This window comes from Microcebus murinus, chromosome 1 (genome assembly GCF_040939455.1).
Source record: "Microcebus murinus isolate Inina chromosome 1, M.murinus_Inina_mat1.0, whole genome shotgun sequence".
Classification (NCBI taxonomy): Eukaryota; Metazoa; Chordata; class Mammalia; order Primates; family Cheirogaleidae; genus Microcebus; species Microcebus murinus.
The window spans coordinates 41,044,792-41,068,268 of NC_134104.1; positions in this window are offsets into that span (position 1 = coordinate 41,044,792).

A 23,477-nucleotide genomic window follows, 5' to 3' on the forward strand; every position below is an offset into this window, starting at 1 on the left:
GTCTTTTCTTTGTAATATTTTTCTTTTATTTTTTTCTTGGAGAAACATAGGTAAAAGAACTCTGAGCATTACTTTTTTGTTCCCTTCAAAGGTACAAATGAAAGAGACTTGACCTCTTTATTTATCTTTGATATATAAATATTTACTTAATCCCTATTGTATCCTACAAAAACATTATAAAAATGGTTGTCATTATACTCTATCGTAGGTTATTGGAAGAGAATGGGTAGTGCTTTCTTTTAATGGGGACAAATTTGGTGTACATGATGTCATACGATGTGACTTGATATAGGCAGTCAGCAACTGCCTATATCAGAAATTTCAAGTAAAACAGACATGAATAAGAGGTGGTAACCTCCATAGTCAAATGAATGCTACGAAGTAAGCATTTTTATTAAAAGTGTATGGAGAGGAGGCGGAAAAGATGTCGGACGAATAACACCGCCAGACAGAGTATCTCTGCAGAAAAGACAGATTCTAGCAGAAATTAGAGGAAAGAAGCAAGAAGACGAGCATACAGCAGACGAGGGCCGGAAGGAGGGGTACCTGAGACCCTGGGAGACTCCATGGGAGGAGGCTGCGGAGGAGAACTGGAGGCTGAGACCACCGGAGCAGCCCGGAGACCAGCGGCAAGGGTGGGTGGATTTGCTCTTTCCCCTCCCCTGCATTTGGGACTGCTGGTGGGCTCCCTAGCGGGTGGAGAGACCTGCGGACACCAGACCAGAGACTGCCACCACCAGCCAGTGGTGAGCCTGTAGCAGATGTGGCACCAGGTTCCCAACTTCCTCCGGGAACCTCCGTGTGCACAGACCCGAGCCTTGCACAGGCGCCATATTGCCTCCTCCTCCCCTCCGCCGGCCCTACCCGTGGCTGCCCAGAGAGACAATACAGCCACCAGCCAGAGGCACCTCCAGGGAACGGGACCTTCCCTTTTGGGACCATACAAATGACTCAGGGGAACTCAGACTGTGAGCTCCCAACCCACCCGCCCTCCCAGGTGCTGCTGGCACTGAGTTCCCAGGAGAACGGTGCCGACTCACAGGCTGAGAGACATAGACCCAGCTTGGGCTCCCTGTGGGTGAATTGGGACCGGAAATCCTCTCCCTGGTGGGGATACAGTTTGAACTCTGGGACCCAGAGGTCGGACCTGCAGACCAGATCCCCTGCACCAAGGGCTAGCATTGCCCGGGGCACAGAAGGGTTATACGTGAACAGCCTACTGAGGTGTGTGTGCCTCCAGGGGCGGATCGGCGTCCTAGAGGGCAACCCTCCTCCCAGGAGGAGGCCGTGCGCCCAACCCAGGTGGCGTTCCTGTGAAGGCAACCTCCCCGCCGATATCACAGTCCCGGGAGGCCTGGTGGCTTGTGGTCTGGCCTGCTGGCAGAGGCCCAGGAGTAGCTGCGGACTTGGGTAAGGTGGAAAGAAGCGAGGCCCGCTCCAGACTGCGGGTCTCAGACAGCCCCGCCCCCACACCCAGACTTTCTGGCTTAGCGGGACCATTCCAGCCCCGCCCTGACAGCTTTCCCTGGAAGTGGAGAACAGAACTTTGACCCCTGCTAATGGCCTGAGGGCAGGCTTACACAAAATCAACAGCATAGTCTGTTCCTCCAAGCAAACACCACCTACTGACAGGGACGGCATCCTGCACAGCCTTTTCACGGCACCCACTGACTCAATATACAGGGAGTGGTCCAATTTCACCCACAGGCACCACCTAATGCCTCAGAAACTAAACAAGGTGTGTGAATACCCAAACAATAACCTAAGGAAAGAAACAACAACTGATCGACATGGGAAGAAATCAGTGAAAGAACTCAGGAAATATGAAGAACCAAACGGAAAACACACCCCCAAGGAGGAGCACCAGCCCCCTAGAAACGGACACCAACCAAAATCAGGAAACCAATATGACAGAAGAGGAATTTCGTATGTGGATCATAAGAACACTCACTGAGCTGAAACAACAACTCAATAACCAACATAAAGAAACGACAAAAAGCCTCCAGGATAATGGAAAAGAAATAGACACAATGAAGAAAAGTGTAACCGAACTCCTGGAAATGAAGAATCAATTCAAGGAACTACAAAACACAGTGGAAAGTCTCAAGAACAGGGTAGATGAAACAGAAGAAAGAATCTCAGAGCTTGAAGATAACACCCTCCAATTAAATAAATCAGTCACAGAAATAGAGCAGAGAAACAAGAGAAAAGAGCAAAGCCTACAAGAGCTGTGGGATTATGTGAAGAAACCTAATGTGAGGGTCATAGGCTTACAAGAAGGGGAAGAAGACAGCACTCAAGGGTTGGACAAGCTGTTTGAAGATATAATAGAGGAAAATTTCCCAGGCCTTGCTCAAAATTTTGATATACAAGTTCAAGAAGCTTAGAGGACCCCTGGGAGATTCAACGCAAACAGGAAGATGTCACGACATGCAGTCATCAGACTGACCAAAGTATCAACTAAAGAGGCCCTTCTAAGAGCTGTAAGACAAAAGAAGCAAGTGACATACAAGGGAAAGCCAATTCGAATAACATCAGACTTCTCTAATGAGACCTTACAAGCAAGGAGAGACTGGGGCCCCATTCTCACCCTTTTGAAACAAAACAATGCCGAGCCCAGAATATTATTCCCTGCAAAACTAAGCTTCGTATATGAAGGAGAAATAAAAACATTCTCAGACAAGCAAAGGCTCAGAGAATTTACCAAGACAAGACCAGCCCTACAAGAAATACTTAAAACAGTGTTAGGTACGGAACATCATAATTATAACCCACGAATATAAAAACAACCAAAACCCAAAGATATTAAAGGCCAGATATTACAATGGCTCAAGACAGAAATCATAGCAACAACATCCAACCCAACAGAATGAACAGTAATCTACCTTACCTATCAGTTCTCTCAATAAATGTGAATGGCTTAAACTCTCCACTCAAGAGACATAGGCTGGCTGAATGGATAAGAAAATACAGGCCAAGTATATGCTGTCTTCAGGAAACACATCTAACCTGCAAGGATGCATATAGACTAAAAATAAAAGGGTGGAGATCAATATTCCAAGCAAATAGAAGCCAAAAGAAGGCTGGTGTGGCAGTTCTAATTTCAGACGATTTAGTTTTTAAACCAACAAAAGTAGTAAAAGACAAAGAGGGTCATTATATAATGGTGAAGGGCACAGTTCAACAAGAAGAGATAACAATTATAAATATATATGCACCCAACTTAGGTGCACCCAGATTCATAAAGCAAACCTTACTGGAGCTAAGCAAATGGATTAATAGCAACTCCATAATCGCCGGAGATTTCAACACCTCACTGACGGCACGAGACAGATCCTCCAAACAGAAAATTAATAAAGAAATATTGGACTTAAACAAAACTCTAGAACAATTGGGTCTGACGGACATTTACAGAACATTCTACCCAAAATCCGCTGAATATACATTCTTCTCATCAGCTCACGGGACATTCTCTAAGATTGACCATATCCTAGGACACAAAGAAAATCTGAAGAAATTTAAAAAAATAGAAATCATACCATGTACCTTCTCAGATCACAGTGGAATAAAACTAGATATCAACCCTAACAGAAACCCACATTTCTACACAAAAACGTGGAAATTAAACAACCTCCTAGTAAATGATTACTTCATAAATGAAGAAATCAAGACAGAAATAAAAAAATTATATGAAGAAAATGACAATGGAGAGACAAATTATCACCTCCTCTGGGACACAGCTAAAGCAGTTCTGAGAGGAAAGTTTATCTACATAAATGCTTATAACCAAAAGTCAAGAAGATCACAAATAGACAATCTAGTGAAACGACTCAAAGAGCTGGAAAAAGAAGAACAGACCAACCCCAAACCCAACAGAAGAAGTGAAATCAAGAAGATCAAATCAGAACTAAAGGAAATTGAAAACAGGGAAGCTATTCAGGAGATTAATAAAACAAAAAGTTGGTTCTTTGAAAAAATAAACAAAATTGACACACCATTGGCTGAGCTAACGAAAAGCAGAAAAGAGAAATCTCTAATAAGCTCCATCAGGAACAAAAAAGGAGATATCACAACTGATCCCAAAGAGATACAAGATACAATTTATGAATACTACAAAAATCTTTATGCACACAAACTGGAAAATGTGGAGGAAATGGACAAATTTCTAGAAACACACAGCCTCCCTAGGCTCAACCAGGAAGAAATAGATTCCCTGAACAGACCAATCTCAACAGCTGAAATAGAAACAGCAATTAAAAATCTCCCTAAAAAGAAAAGTCCCGGTCCAGATGGCTTCACACCTGAATTTTACCACACTTACAAAGAAGAACTAGTACCTATCTTGCAGAAACTATTCCACAACATCGAGAAGAACAGAAACCTCCCCGACACCTTTTATGAAGTGAATATTACTCTGATACCAAAACCAGGAAAAGATGCAACAAAAATAGAAAACTATAGACCAATATCCCTAATGAATATACATGCAAAAATTTTCAACAAAACCTTAGCTAACCGAATCCAGACACTTATCAAAAAAATAATCCACCATGACCAAGTGTGCTTCATCCCAGGGATGCAGGGATGGTTCAACATACGTAAATCTATAAATGCAATTCACCACATAAACAGAAGCAAAAACAAAGACCACATGATCCTTTCAATAGATGCAGAAAAAGCTTTTGACAAAATTCAACACCCTTTCATGATACAAACACTTAAGAAAATAGGCATAGAAGGGACATACCTAAAAATGATACAAGCCATATATGACAGACCCATCGCCAACATCATACTGAATGGGGAAAATTTGAAATCATTCCCACTTAGAACTGGAACCAGACAAGTCTGTCCACTGTCTCCACTTCTGTTCAACATAGTGCTGGAAGTCTTGGCTACAGCAATCAGACTGGAAAATGGAAATAAAGGTATCCAAATAGGGGCAGAAGAGATCAAACTTTCACTGTTTGCTGATGATATGATATTGTATCTAGAAAACCCCAAAGATTCAACCAAGAAACTCCTGGAACTGATCAATGAATTCAGTAAAGTCTCAGGATACAAAATCAATACAAAGAAATCAGAGGCATTCATATACGCCAACAACAATCTAATTGAGAACCAAATCAAAGACTCAATTCCCTTGACAATAGCAACAAAGGAATTAAAGTACCTAGGAATATACTTAACCAAGGACGTAAAAGACCTCTACAGGGAGAACTATGAAACACTGAGGAAGGAAATAGCAGAGGATGTAAACAGATGGAAATCCATACCATGCTCGTGGATCGGCAGACTCAATATCATCAAAATGTCTATACTACCCAAACTGATCTACAGATTCAATGCAATACCTATTAAAATCCCATCAGCATTCTTCATAGATATAGAAAAAATAATTTTATGCTTCGTATGGAACCAAAGAAGACCCCGAATATCAAGAGCAATTCTAGGCAACAATAACAAAATGGGAGGCATTAATATGCCAGATATCAAACTATACTACAAAGCTGTAGTAATTAAAACAATATGGTATTGGCACAAAAATAGGAATATTGACCAGTGGATCAGTTGTGAGAATCCTGATATAAAACCATCCTCATATAGCCATCTCATCTTTGACAAAGCAGACAAAAACATACGCTGGGGAAAAGAATCTCTCTTCAATAAATGGTGCTGGGAAAACTGGATAGCCACCTGTAGAAGGCTAAAACAGGACCCACACCTTTCACCTCTCACAAAAACCAACTCACGCTGGATAACAGACTTAAACCTAAGATATGAAACTATTAGAACTCTAGAGGAAAAAGTTGGAAACACTCTCCTAGACATCGGCCTGGGCAAAGAGTTTATGAAGAAGTCCCCAAAGGTAATCACAGCAGCAACAAAAATAAATAAATGGGACATGATCAAACTACAAAATTTCTGCACAGCCAAAGAAATGGTCATGAAAGTAAACAGACAACCTACAGGATGGGAGAAAATGTTTGCATCCTATGTATCCGATAAGGGACTGATAACTAGAATATACTTAGAACTCACGAAAATTAGGAACAAAAAATCAAATAACCCCATTAAAAAGTGGGCAAAGGACTTGAACAGAAACTTTTCTAAAGAAGACAGATGAATGGCAACAAACATATGAAAAAATGCTCAACATCTCTAATCATCAGGGAAATGCAAATCAAAACCACAATGAGATATCACTTAAGGCCAGTGAGAATGGCCTTTATCAAAAAATCTCCAAACAATAAATGCTGGCGTGGTTGCGGAGAGAGAGGAACACTCCTACACTGCTGGTGGGACTGCAAACTAGTTCAACCTCTGTGGAAAGCAATATGGAGATACCTTAAAGCGATACAAGTGAATCTACCACTTGATCCAGCAATCCCATTGCTGGGCATCTACCCAAATGATCCAATGACACTCTACAAAAAAGACACCTGCACTCGAATGTTTATAGCAGCACAATTCATAATTGCAAGGCTGTGGAAACAGCCCAAGTGCCCATCCATCCAAGAATGGATTAATAAAATGTGGTATATGTATACCATGGAGTACTGTTCAGCTCTAAGAAACAACGGTGACATAGCACATCTTATATTTTCCTGGTTAGAGCTGGAACCCATACTACTAAGTGAAGTATCCCAAGAATGGAAAAACAAGCACCAGATATATTCTCCAGCAAACTGGTATTAACTGAGTAGCACCTAAGTGGACACATAGGTACTACAGTAATAGGGTATTGGGCAGGTGGGAGGGAGGCATGGGTATATACATACATAATGAGTGAGATGTGCACCATCTGGGGGATGGTCATCATGGAGACTCAGACTTTTGGGGGGAGGGGGGAAATGGGCATTCATTGAAACCTTAAAATCTGTACCCCCATAATATGCCGAAATAAAAAAAAAAAGTGTATGGATGAAAAAACTGAGACTCATAAAATTTCAGTGTTTCTTTAGTCAAACAGCCAGAGAGAGTAGAAAAATTTAAACCTAGGTCCGTTAAGTACAAAGATAATGGGCTTTGTGTTATAACATGATGTCTCCAATAGATCACTTTTCTATAGTAGACGAGCTCCACAGAAGCAGCTTATCTGTGATTTACTTACATTTGTTATTCAATATTTTTGTGAGAGTTTACAACCAAATGACCTTGTATTTTGTTTATCATACACTATAGGAGATATATGACTAATAGTTTTACTCATCTTTTTATGTAAATAAACTATATTGACATATAATTTCATACAATAAAATAGTTATTTCAAGATCACAGGTCAAATAGTGTGACAAAATATGTATTTATGCAATCACCACCCCAATCAAAATCTAGAATATTTCTATAACTAACCAGTTTCTTCATTCACTAATGCAGTCAATCTGCCCCAACCTTCCACTCTAAAGAATACTGATTTGATCTCTAGCACAGATAATAGATTAGTTGAACAGGTCTAGAAAGCCATACAAATGGAAGCAAATAGTATGTATTTCTTTGTGTCTGAATTATTTTGTTCATTATAATGTTTTGAGATTCATTCATATTGTTGTATATATCAGAAATTCATATTTTTTTCAGAATACATTTCCATTGGTGCATATATATTAATTTATTCATTCACCAGTTGATGGGTATTAGTTTTGTTTCCATCTTTTGCTATTATGAATAAAAATGTTATGAACATTTATGTGCCAGTCGTATTGCAGACAATTTTTAAAAAATTATTTTGAATTGAAAGATTTGTAAATGTATTTTGAATATAGGTCCTTTGTCAGAGAGATATATTACAAACATTTTCTCTTATTCTATCACTTACCTATGTATTTCCTTGGTGTTGATTTTAAGATCATAAATATTTAATTTTAACAAAATATGTTTTATATTTATCTTTCTTTAAGACAATTCTTTTAGTTTTCTTTCTAAGAAAAAACTCATCTTCCTCAATCTTATGGAGATATTCTCCTATGTTTACTTTTGGAATTTTTACAATTTTAGCTTTTATATTTTTAATTTAGGCCTATAATCCCTTTTGAGTTAATTTTTATGTAATATTGCATGAAGTAAGGATCAAAGTTAATTGTTTCTCCTCTATCCTCTTCCTATCCTCTTCCTAAATATTTATCTTGATAACTTCCTCAAAGTTCAATTGATCAGATACACAAGTATCTGGATCTATTTCTGGATCGGTTTTTTTTTTTTCATTCGTTTATATGTCTGTCCTTAAGCTAATATGAAATTATCTTGATTACTGTTTTAGTTTTCTATCACTGCTGTCACAAATTACCAAAAATGTAGTGGCTTAAAACTACAAATATTTATTATAAACTACTTCTGGATATGAGAAGTCTGAAATGTGTCTCATCAGGGTAAAATCAAGACATCAGCAGGACTGCAATCTTTCTGGAGGTTGCAGGGGAGAACTGTCTCCTCGCCTTTACCAGCTTCTAGAGAGGTCACCCCACTTTCCTTCACTAGTGGCCCTCTTTCTGTGTCTTCAAAGCCAGCAACAAGAGGCAGAATCCTTCTCATACTGCCAACTCTCTGGTCCCCTCTCTTCTGCTTCTTTTTTTAATTTAGAAAGACCTTTGTGACTACAATGGACCCTCAGATTATCCAATACAATTCCTGATTGCAATGTTAGTTTATTAGCAAGCTTAATTCCATTTACAGCCTTGATTTATCTTTGCTGTGTAATCTAACAAATTCACAGGTACCAGGGATTAAATGTAGTTATCTTTGAGAGACTATTATTCTGCCTACTACAACTGGTACAGCTTTATGGTACATCTTGAAATGGGTAGTACAAACAAAATTGAAAAGCTTCTGTACAGCCAAGGAAACTATCACAAGAGCAAACAGACAACCTACAGAATGGGAGAAAATATTCACATGCTGCACATCCCATAAAGGGTTGATAACTAGAATCTATATAAAATTCAGGAAAATCAGTGAGAAAAAAATAAAACAATCCCATTAAAAAAATGGGCGAAGGACATGAACAGAAAATTTTCAAAGGAAAACAGAATAATGGCCAACAAACATATGAAAAAAATGCTCAACATCTCTAATCATCAGGGAAATGCAAATCAAAACCACAATGAAATACCACTTATCTCCAATGAGAATGGCTTTTATAAAAATGTCCCCAAACAATAAACATTGCTGTGGATGTGTAGACATAGGAACACCCATATGCTGCTGGTGGGACTGCAAACTTGTACAACCTCTATGGAAAAAAATATGAAGATACCTCAAAGAGTTAAAAGTAGATCTACCATTTTATCCTACAATCCCATTACTTCGCATCTACTCAAAGGAAAAAAAGATATTCTATAAAAAAGACATCTGCACATAAATGTTAACAGAAGCACAATTCACAAAAGATGTGGAAACAACCCAAGTGCCCACATCAATACATGAGTGGATTAATAAAATGTGGTATATGTCCACCATGGAGTCTACTCAGCCAGAAAATACAATAGTGATCTAGCACGTTTTGTATTATCCTGGATAGAGTTGGAGCCCATTCTACCAAGTGAAATATTACACGAATGGAAAAACAAGCACCACATGTACTCATCATCAAATTGGTATTAACTGGTCAACATTTATGTGCACATATAGTAATAACATTCATCAGGTGTCGGGCAGATTAGGGGAGTGAGGGGAGGATGGGAATATACACACGTAATGGGTGCAGTGTGCACCATTTGGGGGATGGACACATTTGAAGCTCTGCCTTGAGTGGGGCAAAGGCAATGTATGTAATCTAAACATTTATATGCCCATAACATGCTGAAAGAAAAAAGAATCAGATTTGACTTTTAATATAAGTTAACATAAACAACAAAGAAATAGGAACTGTAATGTTTTCAAGTAGGAATGCAATTCAAAACGTATATGAAAATTTGCACCTCATATATATTTTTTATTTTCTTACTTCACTCTAGTATGCACATAGGTGCTAATACAATAAAAATATTTGATGACAATAAAACAGTAATACTAGTAAAAATCTAAATAGCCAGTTTTAATACTCATATGATATCATAGACTATCAATAACTTCACAGAATATTAATATCTTTTACAAATATAGGGACACTGAGTCAATTTCTGAAATATAATTAAATGTAAAAAAAGAGATAATTTGGAACTGTTGATAAAGATTAAGCATCCATAATCTGAAAATGCAAAATCTGAAATTCTGTGAAATCCAAAACACACAAATATTCAATACAAACTTTCTTTCATGCACAAAATTATTAAAGATAATTTATAGAATGATCTTCAGGTCATGTTGCATAAAGTATATATAAGACATAAATACATTTTGTATTTGGACTTATGTTTAGACTTCTATCCACAATAGAGCTCATTATATATATGTAAATATTTCAAAATTCAAAAAAATCCTAAATGCAAACTTCTGGTCCCAAGCATTTTGGACAGGGATATTCATTCTGTAAAAATAACAACAATAAAAAAGATAACACAATTATCAATTTCCTAAAATATTTTCTTAAAGCTTGTGAGTGCTTTCCATATAACACTGAAAAAATTGAAGGAATTATATCAACGTGCCAAATGGAAGTTTTGATAATTTTTGTACTGTCTTATTTTATACTTCATGGCAGTGACACAATAAAACAATTGATGTGTTTCACAACTGTAGGTGTTTCCCGTTCATGCTGCAGCATTTTACTTCACATGTGTATGTGTTTGTGTAAGTGGGTTTATGGGGGCACACCACTTTTTTTTTTCCAGAAATACACGTATTTGATTAAGAAATGAATATCAAAATTTCCTAGCAATTTAACTCTATGGATTTAAAAACCGAATTAGTTATATAAGAAAAATTTAACATTTTGCTTGGGACATGAGGTGATTGATATACCATTTCAGAATTATTATTTAAACCATGATAACTTTTTAAGTGAATGAAGCCATAGAGGATTTAAATAATTGTGTCCAACTAATTTCCATCTTAGGAAGTCTAAAAGTTATTCTAAGGAGATTGTTTTAATGATCAAAGAACAGGTGTTGGAATATGGACAAGTACTTAGACTAGCCCTGTGTTTGTCACTTTAGCATCAAAGCACAGTTAGAAGAGAATTTTACACACAATTCTACAAACAATTTTAATAGGAATTTACTCAAGAAATTAAAGTGTTTAGCATAGGGAATCATCTAATTTGTTATTTACCTAAATTTCTAGGACAATAGGCTCATTACAGCTGAGGACCAACTGCAGGATGTTTTATGAGAATACTGTACTTGGAATGATTGGAATGATTGGTAGCATGTCATCTACAGATAGTTCTTAAAAAATACAACACAAAACTAATTCAGCTGTATTGCTCTAAATTTACACAGAAATCAAGCAATTTAGGTATATGACATTATATACGTTTTGATCCTAAGAGAATAATAATATAAAAATTCTCTTACTTAAGATTAAAATTGCCATTAACCAAGATTAATAGTAGAGATAATAGTATTAAATGCTCATCTACAGGATACCTATGAGACTTTCAATACACAGATAGCTAATTCCAGTTTGTTTTAATAACTTTTTAATTGTGTGTTAATTATTTATTCATTAAATTGTTTATTCTAGTAGTTCATCCAGAGTCTCTAGTGATCCTGGATGAAGGAATTCAAGCTCCGGGTTGCTTGTAAACAACCAAGCAGGCATTTTTATTGCATTTAAATTAGTCATGATGGTAAAACACGCAAGAATAGTCATGGAACACTCTCAGACTTCATGAGATTACACTTGTCCCCTGAAGCATAAATTCAACATTTAAATATTAGCTCTAAAATTAATATGATTGTGTTGACTTTATTTTTGGACTCAAAACTAGAATATATCAATTTATGGTACATGTATATCATGGTGTCAGGCACAGTGGTGCATGCCTATAATCCCAGCTATTAGGGATGCTGAAGCAGGAGGCCCACTTGAGCCCAGGAGTTCAAGGCTATAGTGTGCAATGACTGCACCTGTGATTAGCCACTATACTCTAGCATGGGCAACTTAGTGAGACCTTGTCCCTAAAAAACTTAAAAATGTATGTCGTGCAGAGAGTGGGGGGTAAATTATTTGTATTAATAATGAAAACTTTCTATGAATTGGTCCCATAACTAAGCAAACAATGTACACTTTCTTTTCCCATTACTTATGAGTCAACAGCATGCAATAGTATAACATGATCTCATCTAGTGGAAGACACATTGGTTAAAACAAAAGTACTAAAATATGATGAGGTGTGGGTTAAATAGTATGGATTTGCAAAGGAGAAAGCAGAGTTTTGGGGATTAATATTTAAATTGGTTTTTGAAGGATGACAAGGATTTAACTATGCTAAGGAAGTTATTTCCAGGGAAACTCTCAGGAGCATTAAAAAGGATGTTTGAGGAGCAGCAAGACTAAGGAAATAGAGTGTGTGTGTGTGTGGGGGGGTGTCATATAGACATGGAGGAAGCTTAAACTGAAAGTAGGCATGAATTTGACTAGCAAACAGTATCATATGTCATTATTAAAATTGTATATCTTAATTTGTAGATAGCAAACTGAAGAGTCAACATACACTTTTTTTTTGTTTTACAGAAAGTTGATAAATTTTATTTGCTCTTTAGAAAAATAACTCTGGCATCAGAGTACAATCTGGATAGGAGTGTTGATTTCCTTGAGGGTAGAAGTACAGAGGGAGAGTAATTATAGACTAGTTAAGAGATAGTGAAGTTCTGAACAAGGAAATGGCAGTGAGTTTAAGAGGGGCAAAACAATTTCAGGAAACTCTGTTAAAGTCATTAACTGATTCCATATGCATGGAAATACAATAAATTGATAGACATGATCTTACATTTTTAGCTTGGGGTCTAACACAAGGGGTTTAACAGAAGTAAAATTGTTAGGTGGGCAGTCTATTTTCAGTTCTTGGCATGCTCTTGCTCTTGGCCTATTAATGACCATATACACCCATAGCAAGGCCAGCACAAACGAAGTTTATTGAGAAAGAGCAAGATAGATGCATAGATCAAGAACAAGATACATTCACTACAGACAATGGCCCCTGGTCATAACAAGAAGCTCTGGTTATGGTCTGATACTATCTGGATTGCACCCTCATTCACCATTGAACCACTTTGATGCACAGTTAATGATATGATAATTAGGCTTAGGTTACTCTAGGTCATTTTCCAGATCCTGGGCTGGGCTATCTGGCCCATGGGCTGGGCTGGAGAATTTGCTGCATTCTTTTGCAGATTGGCAGGACTTTCCTTCTTCCTCCAAGTGTGGCAATGCCTCAGGGCAGTATAAAGGTAGGGCAGCACCAAGGGAAGGCACCTGCTTTTGTCCCTAGGAAAGCTGGAGACCCTTATTATTAATATCTACCTAACAAAGTACATTTTAATTATGCTGGAGGTTCTTAATTTTTTTGTATTTCTACACATCCAAGGGCTCAGATGTGCTTTATCATTTCTAGTGGCTCCAGCTACACTGGAGCACAAGATAGGTCAGCACTGGAATTGTAATGAGGGAATGCACTAATTTTCTTAGTGGAAGAAGTCCACTGGGTCATATAAAATCTATAGAAAGGGGAATGATAGTATAAGAAGTTCTGAGATTTAGATTTTTTAAAAAATGGGATAATTTCTCTCCCCACCCCCCCTTTTTTTTTTTTGAGACAGAGTCTCTGTTGTCTGGACTAGAGTGCCATGGCATTAGCCTAGTTCATAGCAACCTCAAACTCCTGACCTCAAGGAATCCTCCCACCTCTGCTACTCAGAGTGCTAGGATTACAGGCATGAGTCACCATGCCCAGCCTAGAGTTTTTAAAAAATATTTGAAGAAAGTACCTATTTTGTGATTAAGAAAAGTACGATGTAGTTAATTACAAGGGTGTGTGTTTGTAATTATGTGTGTGTTCAAGCCCATTTTGTGTCTAGTTTCTTGGACACTGATAATTATATTGTCTTTAAGCTGAAGAAGGAAAATAAAAAGAAAAATTTTAATTTGATTGCTAAGAAATATTTACATTGAAGAACTCCAGAAAAAGAGTAGGTTCTCTATGATGATGATGAATTATATCACACTCCTTGTAAACAAGAAACTTAAAGTAATGCAACAATACTCCCATTTTATACACAATTTGACTGTGTAAATCTAAAATATTTGTCTTTACACCAACTTGGACTTTGGGAAACTAATTTTGTAGCTATTTGGCTAATGTGGAAGGAAACTAACACCTAGAAGTAAAATCTATATATTTGCTTCTGATCACAGAGAATACAATGAGATTTTTATAATAACTTAAAAAACTCTTGTTAGCAGTTTTTTTAGGTAGATAGTGAGGGATTCCAAGTCTCCTAGAACGAAGGTGGGTGCTGTTGTCTTGGTGCAATTGCCCCACCGGGGAAGAAGGACAAGGGTGGTCCCCAGGTCCCCATCTTGGTCCTGCTCCATTCTAATCCTCTCCCAAGTGACTTCCATACCTGGGGGAGGAGGGAATACCCCATGAATTGGCCAAACATAACTTAGTGCGCCAGCTGCAAAAGAATGCAAAGGATTCTCTAGCCCATGGGCCAAGCAGCATAGGTACCATAGAGTCTGGAAGTGACCTAGAACACCCCACATGCATAGTAAGACTCAGGCCATGCAACTCCCAATCTAAGTGGTTTCATGGTGACATCTGAGTCAGTAGGGAGGTCCCAATACGGGCACTATCAAACAAGAGGCAGACCATAACCAAGCCTCTTTTTTCTACCTTTCCTTTTCCTCTCTCTTTGCTGCAATAACGAGGCTGGTCATCATCTATGGCATACGTACCATGCTCTGTAAACCTGTATCTTGCTCTTGCTCTACAATCCTATCTGTCTCTCCTCAATAAATCTCATTTTCATGCTTGCCTTATTTTGGTGTGTCTGGTCATTCTTTGGTCATGAGGGTGTTAAGAACTGACATTTCAGATTGAAACTTGACAGTCTCATAATTTTATTTACCGTATCATTAATAATCACTTTTTAGTGAGATAATTATCTAAAATCATAACAAAAAATACTCAGATAACTGATTAGAGATATTCTTTCCTATAAGTCATTTAAGTATTTACATTTATATATCATTTTTTATGTTTCCAAATAATAAAAACATTTTATTTATCATCTTTGTGGTTGCCTCAGCATAACTACTAATATAGGTACTAAAATTACTAAAATTAATATTAGCTAATACGTATTGTTTAGTTTTGTGTGCCCAGGCCTTAATTTATGAAAGTGGCTGAATGATGAAATGAAGATGTCAATGCCACCGGAGTTTAAGCTTACTCATAGTCCCGTAGAATTAAGAGATGTGGCAGGCCATGCAAGACCACAGTGGGAGCACCAGATTTTGGTCAGCAGGAAGATGCAGGAGCCGGGGCCAAGTCCAGAGCCTTTAGTGTGGTTTCTGCAAGAAATGCAAGACCGGGCAGAATAAACAGTTAAGAACTGACCACTTTGCATAATTCTGGCAGGCTTTATGGGAGTGATCTCTCTGTCTGGTATCTGGTACTGAGCTGATTTGGGGCAGAGGATATACTGGTATGTTGTATGGTAATTAGATAAGGAGCTGGGTGGAGGCACCACCTTGGATTAGCTGGTGTGCACATAGAAGGCATGCTCCAGGCAAGCTGTTCACCACTCTGAAGAATTAGCAAAGAGAGTCAGTTTTTCCCCAGGTTTGTAAGGCCCCCAAGTGATATCAAAACATCATAAAATATAGAAATTTTTAAAAAATTAATACATTTATTCAGTGCAAATACTAAACATTTCATGTGTATTATCTTTTTGGATACTCATGAGAGGTATATGGATCAGTTATAGTATACATATTATATTAAAATCAAATTTTTAGATAAAAAACTGAGGCACAAAGCAGTTACTTCATATTCCTCAGGAGTCACAGTAAGTATGTTGCAGGAGTTTGAACTCAGGCTCTGAATCACTACACTGTGTTGCCTTCCTCAACTGTAGAAGCAGAATATTCTAAAAACTTAGGCAGATAAGAAATAGTCAATTTATGGAATATCTTATTAGTAAAATTAGTGAATAGCATTAAGAAAAGAAAAGACTTTTGATTGATATTATAAAAAACCATGCATAAACTTTCCCAGCCACAAGACCCCATGGGAATTTTTGTTTGATTATCTATGGTCTAGAGTGGATATAGACACCTGAAATCATTAATTTAGACAGTAGAATACAATTCTTTTCATGTTTTTCCATTCTTTATCCTAACTATCATTAGTAAGTTGAGAGGTAATTTGAAGAATTGAAATTACTTCCAGAAATATTTGATATGTGAGAAAATGAATGTGACTTAGTATGTCCCATGTAAATACACATATTTGTGTTTAAAGAAATGCAAACATATGCACACAAACACAGACAACAACTAACATAACCTGGAACTTTATGGGGAATAAGCACTTGGTGTGTGCTTTCATAAATTCAATAGAACTATCTAAATCTTTCTTGAAAGTACTGACATGCATATTTGAAAATATGACATGATATTTATCCTATTTTATTTGATATGATGATTAATCAATAATTATAATAAGTGATTACATTTGATGTATTCATCTAAATTTTTCATTGAAGTGAAATTGGACTACCAGAAATTTCTTGTTTCAATCTGAATAGACTAGGTTATGCTGAAGAGACTTGAAAAATAAGATTTATTTATTTATATTGCATGTTCATTGTGAATTATCTGGGACCTCTGCTCTAAGTCCACCTCAATCAATAATGCAAGAAAATGTGGCTTCTACCATCTGGAATACCGGTAACCTTGGCAAGGAAAAGGGACCTGATCAATTATACATGGACATTTAAATATTTGAATTGAAAGTTACATATGAATTCTGCTCTTATTCCATTGCCCATAGCAAGCCACAGAACGTTGCCTAACCCAAGGATGTGGCTAAGGAATCCTGTTACTTATGCTGAAGGCAGATACATTATTTGTGAATAACCCTAAAGAATATCACATTTTCCTTTTCACCAAAACAAAGAAAACACATTAGTGATAAACCAAATTTCATGTTAAATCAGTTAAAAATACATAAATTCATCCCTTAGCACCCAGGAAAACTATCGCTTGCCTTATATACTTGAAATAAAAGTTGATTGCATCCAAATGTCTTAAAATGTGGATGGTGTTGCCACCAATGTTAGAATCAAAAATGCTTCAAGTTGCAAGGAGGATTTGAACAGCAGAATCTTTTAAGTTAGAGAATTACAAATTTATTTATTTGTCAAACTCCTCTCTCAAATAGCTGAAAGCCCTATACAAGTCAACATTATTTCTCAATAGTGTGAGGTGTCCATTTTATTGCTTTTTTTTATGTTCCAATTATTGATCCTGGAAATAATATGCAATAATGTACAAAACTGCATCTTGTAATTATTATATATACATTAAGTAGAAACTGTACTTTGAATTTTGAATTTTTATGTTTTTTGGGGCTAGTGATATGCAGTACAATGCTTTCTTGTAGTTCTGGGCAAGCCATTCTGTTTTTCACTTTCAGTATAGTATTCAATAAATTACATGAGATATTCAATGATTTCTGATACAATAGTCTTCGTGTTAGATGATTTTGTCAAACTGTTGGCTAATGTAAGTTCTGTGCATGTTTAAGCTAGGCTAAGTTAAGCTGTGATGTTTGGTAGGTTAGGCATATTAAATACATTTTTGATTTACAATGTTTTCAACACATGAGGATTTATCAGAATGTAACCCCATTGTATATCTTCTTTATTTATATTTACCATCTAGAACAAAGTTGGGTCGAATACATCCACCACCTGCTTTTGTAAGGTCTGTGATCTAAGAATGACTTGATGATCTTTGAAAAGGCCATAGGAGCCTAGAAAATGTTGCACTATCTCTAAGTTTCTCTATGTAATTGGGATATTTTGACAAAAACTCAGTGAATAAAATGACTCATTTTATGAAATATTTTTTCTTCAGAATTCAAAACATAATTCATTCACAAAGTTAAAGAATTTCTCACTTTCTTCACTGAAACTTACTCATTTGGAATCCAACTTTGATTTCACAAGTTCAAATTATCTCAGTGCTTTAAAACCATTTCTTTGAGAAGAGATATTTAACTTATGATAACATCCAATGTGCTTCAGAGTGTTTAAAAATGATGAATATTTTAGACATGGATAACCTGTTTGATTAATTTATAAATGCAAATTAACTGACTGATAAACAGCTGTACTGCAGACAAGCTTGTGCAAATCAGTGGATGGATATTTTTGAGGTGCTGGAAAAGAATTCCTATAAGTTTAAAAACCTGCATTTGCTAGTAAGTAAAACTTTAGGCATTCCATGTTGAAACACTTGTTGAGAGGAGATTTTTGTAATGTCACCATATTGCTCTGAAACTAAAAATCATTGTAATTTGAGCTTTATAATAGCAGAGCTGCAAGTCAGAGTGATTTTTACATTTGACTCTATTCAGTTTCACCAATAACATTAAAAAAGAAAAGATAGATATTCTAAATGCTTCAAAATGTTCAGAGAAGTATTTTTGGAAAAGAAAATAATAAACATATCTTACTGTATCATGGGATAAAAAAGAAACTTATTGTTTTTAAAATTAAATATAGCTAATATATTTTTTAATTATTTCTATTATGGTCACTTTCTCTTTTTAAAAAGACTAATGTTTATTTACCTTAAGAATACACAATATATAGATTACAAAATCTAATATCCAAGAAATAATTTAGAGAAAGTTAAATACAATGTTCTGTTAGGGAACAGACAGAAAAATTACAAAATATTGTTATATTTTCTCAAATATTTTATTTGTTCAGTTTATTCTAATTGTTGCTTTTAACTAGTTCTACTATCTTTGTTTAAATAATATCATTTGTATAAAAGAAAACTAAATAATACAGAATAATGTATAATTTGAAATAAATACCTATTTTCATATATTTGCATTACTGTAATAACACCTTTATTGATTACATATTATATAATCATGTTTTGTTAAAAGCTAGCATGACTATTTTTCTCTTTAAAATATTGGTTGCCCCAGAGATCCAGTTATGCAGGTCTTAATGGAAATTTTATAGTTTTAATTTCAAAAATTAAATCAAACTAAGAAACACATGACAAAACTGATCAAGGAGAATAAAAATTTGTGCAAATTACCAATACTTAGGGAAAAAGAAGTTAGACATCCAGATGATTCAAATGCCAAAGTTAATGAAAGAATATTATGCATGATTTTTTTTTAAAGTTAGAAGTATATAAATATCTATGAAGTATATAAATATCTATGAAGTATATAAATATCAACACATATAACTTATTTAAAAGACATAAGGAGAAACAGAAGACAAAAAATACCTTCTCATCATTAATTTAAAATAAACAATTTTCTCCACAGAAAGTAAATTATATTCAGCTAGTTGTAATCCTGCTGAATATTTAAGAGAAAAAGAAAAATTCAGCTCTTACATCTACTTTCCTGGAGAATGCTAAAAGAAGGTATACTTTCCATTCCAGTTGCTGAGCCAATAAAACTTTAATGGCAATGACTTGAAAGAAGTTCATGAAAAACAAAATCATAATCTGTTTTTCTAATGGTCACAGATATAAAAATACAAAAAAATACTTGACAATTCAATACATCAACATATCAAAGGATAATTAGTGGTTTTATCCTCAGAGTTTAAGATTGTTTTAACATTAGATAATAAATTAACATACTTATAAATTTTACATGTAATGAAGAAAACATATATGATCATCAGATGGATATAAAAGAGAATAGGAAAAATTTTACATCTATTTCTTATAAAGAGTCCTAACAAACTAGGCATGAAAGGGAACTTGGTTTGATAAAAGAGATCTGAAAAATCTAAAATAATCATCTCACCTAATTGTGAACTATTGAAAGCTTTCTTTCTGAGAACAAAAATAAGATATCTCTGTATCTTCTGGTACTGTAATTCCTAGCCATGAAAATAAGGTAAGACAAAGAAATAAACAGTAAAAAGATTAGAAAGAAATAAGTTCAACCATCAGTTTTCTTAGTTTATATTATTCTATAAAATGAAAACCTATAGGAATGTCCAAATAAGATGTTGGAACTAATAAAAGAGTAGATTGTGATTTCTGGATACAAATATATATGCAAAATTAAATCAACTATTTTTCTATTTATCAGAAATAATTTAAAAATAATATTTTAAAAGGTTCTATAAGGAAATATACAAGTTATAATGACATAAGAATGGATATTATACACACACATACAAGTATACCTCATTTTATCGTGGTTCACTTTATTTCTCTTTGCAGATATTGTGCTTTTTACAAATTGAATGCTTCTGGCAATCCTATATCAAACAATCTATTGACACCATTTTTCCAACATGTACTCACTTGGTGTCTCTGTGTCATATTTTAGTAATTTGCACAATATTTCCAACTGGTTAGCATTATAATTGTTATGGTGGTCTTTGATATTACTAATATATTAATAATAATTGTTTTGGGGAACCACAAGGCATACTCATACAACATTGACAAACTTAATTGACAAATCTATTTGTGTTCTGCCTCCTCCCCTGACTGGCCATTCCTCAGTCTCTCTCCCTTTCCCCAGGCCTGCTTACTCCCTAAGACACAACATCTGAAGCTAAGCCAATTAATGGCCTTTAAGTGTTCAAGTGAAAGGAAGAGTTACATGTTTCTCATTTTAAATCAAAAGCTAGAAATAATTAAACTTTGTAAGGCAAGCATGTCAGAATTTGAGTTAGACTGAAAGCTAGGCTTCTTGTGCCAAGCAGTTAGCTAGGTTGTAAATGCAAAGGAAAAATTCTTAAAGGAAATTAAAAGTGCTATTCCAGTGAAGTCACAAACGATAAGAAACCTTAATAGCCTTATGCTGATAAGAAAAAAGTTTTAGTGGTCTGGATAAACTAGCCACAACATTCCCTTAAGCCAAAGTATAATCCAGAGCAAGGCCTTAACTCTCTTCAATTCTATGCAGGCTGAGAGAGGTGAAGAAGCTACAGAAGGAAATTTGAAACTAGCAGAGAGAGGTTGGTTATGAGGTTTAAGGAAAGAAGCAATATCCATAACATAAAAATGCAAAGTGAAGCAGTAAGTACTGATGGAGAAGCTGCGGCAAGTTATCCAGAAGATTTAGCTAAGATAATTAATGAAGGTGGCTTACACTAAACAACAAATTTTCAGTGTGGATGAAACAGCCTTATATTGGACAAAGATGACATTTAGGACTTTTCACAGCTAGAGAGGAGAAGTAAATGCCTAGCTTAAAAACTTCAAAGGACAGGCTGACTCTATCGTTAGGGGCTAAGGCAGCTAGTGATTTAAGTTGAAGCCAATGCTTATTTACCATTCCCCAAATCCTAGGGTTCTTAAGAATTATGCTAATTCTGCCACTTCTCTATAAATGGAAAAACAGAGCCTGGATGACAGCAAATCTGTTTATAGCATGGTTTACTGAATATTTTAATTCTACTGTTGAGAGCTACTGCTCAGAAAAAAATATTTTTAAAATTAGTGTTCATTTGAGAATGCACCTTGTCATCCAAGAGTTTAATGTTGTTTTCATGCCTGCTAATACAACATCCATTCTGCAGCCCATAAACCAAAGAGTAATTTTGACTTTCAAGTCTCAATGTTTAGGAAATACATTTTACAAGGCTATAGCTACCATAGACAGTAATTCCTCTGATGGATCTGGAGAAAGTATCAATAAATTAAAAACCTTCTGGAAAGGAGTTATATTCTAGGTGCCATTAAGAACATTTGTGATTCATGAAAAAAAGTCAAAATGTCAGCATTAACAGGAATTTGGAAAACGTTAATTTCAACCCTCTTGGATGACTTTGAGAGGTTCAAGACTTCAGTGGAAAGGACGTAAGTATAGATGTGGTGAAAACTAGAATTAGAAGTGGAGCCTGAAAATGTGGTTGAATTGTTGCAATCTCTTGATAACACTTGAACAAATGAGAAGTTGCTTCTTATGGATGATCAAAAAAGTGGTTTCTTGAGATAGAATGTACTCTAGGCAAAGATCCTGTGCACATTGTTAAAATGACAAAAAATAAATAAAAGATTTAGAATATTACTTCAACTTGGTTGATAAAGCATTGGCAAGGTTTCAGAAGACTGATTCCAATTTTGAAAGAAGTTTTGCTGTGGGTAAAATGCTGTCAAACACCACCACATGCTACTGAGAAATCATTCATGACTCTTTATTTAAATAATAAAATAAACTTCATTTTTGTCTTAAGAAATCACCACAGCTACCTCAACTTTCAGCAACCACCACCCTGACCAGTCAGCAGCCATCCACGTGGAGGGAAGACCCTTCACCAGCAAAAATATTTTGACTCCCTAAAAGCTCAGATGGTTGTCAGCATTTTTTAGCAAAGTATTTTTTTAATTAAAGTGTATATATGTAGATATATTTAGATATAATTCTATTGCCTACTTATATAGCAATAGACTACATTATAGGGTAAACATAACTTTTATATGCACTGGGAAACCAAAAAAATTGTGTGACTTGCTTTATTGAGATGTTTGCTTTACTGTAGTGGTCTGGATCCAAATCCATAATGTCTCCGACATATGCTTGTGTGTGTGTGTGTGTGTGTGTGTGCATGTGTGTATGTGTGAGTGTCCATATTTTCAAAATCAGTAACTCAAACTAATATTTTACAGGGACATATGGGCAATGATCAGGAAAAAATAAAGAGAATAATATGGAAGTGAGTGCCAAATAAAAACCCCACTAAGATTTCAATTAGCTGTATTGGGAAAGAGAATTTCAACTAATAAAAGAAACAGAAGTTTCTGGAATGTAGTAATGTTTTCTTTTTTGACATGGTTGTAGTTACTATGTAGTTACTATATATAGACATTTTTTACTATTAAACTGTACGTATGTTTCTGCTATTTTCTACATATTTTTGCATTTCTGCATATCACAAATAAAATTTCAAAAAAGAAAGGAAAAGAGAGAGTAAAAATAGTCCCTTAAAAGGCAAATAAAAAAGAAATTTCAAAAAAGGGAGTGGGTGGAATTATTTATTATAGTCTGGTTAGATTGTGTGGCTTCTATATGTGGCAAGTTGTACTTTCTACTACAAAGCACAGAATTTAACATATTTACCTTCCCAGAATCAATAAAACTGAGCTACACAGATCTTCTCTGTCAAGGACAGAACCTGACCCTGGAGAAGAAAGAAGCAAATTTCCCTCTGTGGAGAAATGTTATTTTAGCAAGATGGAGCGAGGGATTCCAGGTTTAATATCTTCTTCCAAACATATTAACCTGTTATCTCCCCTCTTCTCTGCAGTGAGAGTGGGCACTGAGAGGACTATGACTAATGGTAATACTTCTTCAGAAAAGG